Here is a 4,189-nt window from a genome sequence, read left to right as displayed (position 1 = left end):
ACATCTCGCATGACATGTTGTCAAAATTTTAAACATCTTTAAAAATGAGAAACATCCAAATTTTATATAGTAATATATTACATAGTCGCTAACCCGTGCGATGCACGGGATTGTTTTAAATCAAATGTTAACATGTTCAGGTTTAAACATTTCTCTAATTTTAATTATTGAAAGCTAAATTAACTCTAATATAAGATGAAACATGTAATTATGATGAAACTATCAAAATATTACACATAAGATAAATACAAATATTATGAAGTAATATATTACAATAATCATAATGTGCTCTTACATTTGGTTGAATAAGCATTACAAAAGAACCAGTAAATAGAATAAGTATACATTTGTGCTTACATCTTCAAGCTTTATCCAATGCTTTTCAAGAATCTATTTCCTCCCTTTCTTAGGCTCTTCTCTTTTCTCAACTTCTTCAAGCTACTTTATTTTTCGCCAAATTAGTATCAAGTATAACACCAAATTATACCAATTCATCAAAGATTTACAATGTATAACCAAACACTCTAAATGTCAATAAATTTCATAATAACCCCACCCCAACTATTGAATTATTAAAAAAGTTCAATACATCTATAATATTCATGAAAATAAGTATTCCATTGGTTTTCATCATGAAATTCAGAAATAAATAACAAAATAGATTGTTCACACACAAAAAGGTATCATCTTTTTGTGAAACATTTTTAAATTGTACCTATATAGTTTTATTCAAACATTAAGAATACAAAAGCCACAAATCTAGATATTTATGGCATTTAGTTCAAGTGCCAAACCAAAACTAAAGGCATGCCTAAGTACAGTTCACAAAGGCTTTGTGGCATTGCACAATGTAGGGATGTGTGATTAAATAATGCATATATATTTGTATGCTTCAATAAGTTGCAAGGGTACCAAACAACAGTGATTTATGAACAACACACTTGGTTGCATTCTAGCAGCAGTAGTAGCAAGAGTAGTATTAGCAGTTGTAGCTCTAACAAACTTTAAGTACAATACACATTCACACACCAGACATTTAAAACATTAAATACAAGGCCCTACAGATGGCACAACAGCCCACATATTTGGTATGAAAAATGCTTCTATATGGAGAAAATGTCATCTGATAATTCACCTATTTTTAACTTCCAAAATGTGCATTGGAAGATGGAAATTAGGTATTACAGCTGCTTGTGGAGACCTCCATTTTGCGTTCCTACCTCATAGTAACAGAGAAAATGAAATTAGCAAAATTAGCAAAACAGAGTTTTTGGCAAGAAGACTTGGCCCCTTTCTCGAGTTTCATCATTTGCTTAATTACTTGGAAAAAATAGAAAGAAAACTAAACTAATGTTCCTTCTTTAATTTTTGCTTCCTTCATTTTCTCAACAACCAAACAAATCAAGAAAGAATCACATAACAGATCTACATTCTACAACCACATATCCATTCCATGAATTCAATTCTGCTGAAAGAAACAAACAAAAAAACACATTCTTTATCCTCAAAGAGAAAATTAAACAAAAGCATAAGAACATCGAATCACAAATTGAAACAAAGAAGAGAGAGAGAGAGAGAGAGAGAGAGATAATACCTTAGCGAGATTGACATAGAAGAAGAGTGGTTTCTTGGTGTTGGAAACCTGAATTCGGTTCTTCTTCTGAGGCTCAGTGGGTGCAGTTGATTGAATTTGCTAAAATATGAAAGAGAGAGCAATGCAGCCAATAATTGAAAATAGCACTACCGGCTCCAAACCCATCAATCTATGCTAATCACTCCCAAACATAGCCCTAAATCATACTTAACAGCCAAAACCAATAGAACAAAACCCAAAATCAAAACCACGAATTTACTCCAGATAAAGAGAATAGGTAAGGGGAAAAACCTAAAATTAAAATAAAAACCCAATTGCATTCTAATCTATAATCTTGGGATCCAATTCAACAATCTTACAATTATTCAATCTTCCTCTAAATATTTACTCAGAATAAAACAACCCCCAAGTTGCTAACACAAGCTTGACAATTGAATTCGCCAACATAACCATCATATCATAAATGCAAATATCTTAATAACGTGATCCAACATCAAATTCCACACGGCATTGCTTCAAAGTACAAAAAAAAAAAACTAATTACCCACAAACTGACCTGCTGGTATCCAGGCGATAAGCCATAAACAGTTTGAAACACGTTATCACAATTCTCAACGGGCAACATCGGCACAAGCTGAGCCCACCTTCACAAAAACAAAAGCACTTCCAATTAAGCACTTTTTCAATAAGTAAAAACTAAACTAAACTAACAGCATTCTATAACAATCAAATAAAAAGTGAAAAAATAAAACCAAAATAAAATCAGAGACTCACTGAGTGAAAGAGCCACAAAGAAAAACACTGTTTCCACCATGTCTCCAAACGAACCGCATTGGGATTAACACTGTGCCCGAAACTGCGGCTTCTTCCGGCACAGAATTCATGTTCGGCGAAAACATTTACCCCTGAATTTTTCAACAATTTACGAAGAAATGCCCCTCCAAGAAATCAACTTTCTTCTTCTTCTTCTTCTTCCTGCTTCTTTTTTTTTTTTTTTTTTTTTTTTTGGTAACACACAGCTCGCTTTATCTATTTACCATAACAAAACCCCAAAAAAACAAAAATCAAAGCAAATTCGCTACAATTCAGTACAATCCCTAAAAAATACAATAACCAAACCCTAAAAAAGTTCAAAATTTTTTAAAAGAATGAAAAACCCCAATCACTGCCTAAGGCTCAGTGCGTGCAGTTGATTGAATTTGCTAAAATATGAAAGAGAGAGCAATGCAGCCAATAATTGAAAATAGCACTACCGGCTCCAAACCCATCAATCTATGCTAATCACTCCCAAACGTAGCCCTTAATCATACTTAACAGCCAAAACCAATAGAACTAAACCCAAAATCAAAACCACAAATTTACTCCAGATAAAGAGAATAGGTAAGGGGGAAAACCTAAAATTAAAATAAAAACCCAAACATAGCCCTAAATCATACTTAATAGCCAAAACCAATAGAACAAAACCCAAAATCAAAACCACAAATTTACTCCAGATAAAGAGAATAGGTAAGGGGGAAAACCTAAAATTAAAATAAAAACATCACTAACCATTCTTTAAAATGCCAAGAGATGAAGCCCATGTAGAATTTGATCTTCCATAGGGTTTCCCTAGGTTCAACGAAGCCAACATCGTTCAAATCCTCAGTAGACTGCCTTTCCGTGGTGGCAGCGATCTATGGTGGCGGCAATCTGTGGCGGCGGCAGTGACGGTGGGAGAATCTGAGTTTTGGGTTTTGATTTTGGAGGAAGGAAAGGGTGAGTTTTGGGTTTAGGGGAAGGAGAAGTTTGCGTCTGAGAAGAGAAGAGAGAGGTATCGGTTTTTGTAAGGTTTTGTATCGTGTATTTGGTTAGGAAAAATTAGATTTATTTTAAATCAAATTTAATAAATTTAAAAAATAGAAAAAAAAAATGCTAACGTGGAAAATTGTGGAAGCTTCAAAAGCTTCGGTTTTATATATATATATATATATATATATATATATATAGATTAGGATCTAGTATTACTTTATAAAAAAAGTATTGTACCCCCTTCAAAGAGAATAAAATTTTCTATTGAAACAATGAAATTGTCTCTAAGGCCCGGTGCTGACTAAACCCAAAATTAGGTGCTAACTCTTAAGGATTTTTTTTTAGCTCGGTGCTGACTCCTAGGTTATCATTTTAATCAATAGAACTCATCAATTAAGCCTGTATAACGACTATATGAGATTGACCTGGTAAAACCTCAACTATATAATTTAATTAGCTTATCCATGTCTGCTAGCAGAAGTCTCATGCAAGAACAACATAAATTGTACACTTTATAACCATTAAAATGTTCTGTCAAACACATTGGTGCCACACTAACTAAATTAAAGATGCTGCTTACCCTGAATGTAGACATTTGGCTTGCATGCAAACTTGGCCAATCCAATTGGTGTTCCACTTCTCCAGTCTCATAAGCTTCTGATGTGGGTACAGAAGGCTGGTGTCCATGTCCCATCTGATATAACAAATGATAGAAATTTGTAATCTTCTAAGGAAGGGCTAATTAACTGTTACTTATACTATAAAAATTTAAACTTGTAGAGACTAATCTGAAGACTTGATCCAGGA

The 4,189-nt window shown here is 33.4% G+C and overlaps 1 long non-coding RNA gene across 1 annotated transcript; it reads right to left on the bottom strand.

Annotated features, from left to right (window-relative positions):
• Nucleotides 1–2,145: 2,145 nt before the first annotated feature.
• On the bottom strand, nucleotides 2,146–3,198 carry LOC115967890. The gene is made up of 3 exons (XR_004086585.1): nucleotides 3,143–3,198; nucleotides 2,369–2,499; nucleotides 2,146–2,238 (listed from the first exon to the last, which is right to left on the bottom strand). It is a non-coding gene; the product is annotated as an uncharacterized LOC115967890 (long non-coding RNA).
• Nucleotides 3,199–4,189: the final 991 nt, after the last annotated feature.

This window comes from Quercus lobata, chromosome 11 (genome assembly GCF_001633185.2).
Source record: "Quercus lobata isolate SW786 chromosome 11, ValleyOak3.0 Primary Assembly, whole genome shotgun sequence".
Classification (NCBI taxonomy): domain Eukaryota; kingdom Viridiplantae; phylum Streptophyta; class Magnoliopsida; order Fagales; family Fagaceae; genus Quercus; species Quercus lobata.
Note: the sequence above shows the minus strand (reverse complement) of the source record. Positions and strands in the feature narration are given on the sequence as shown.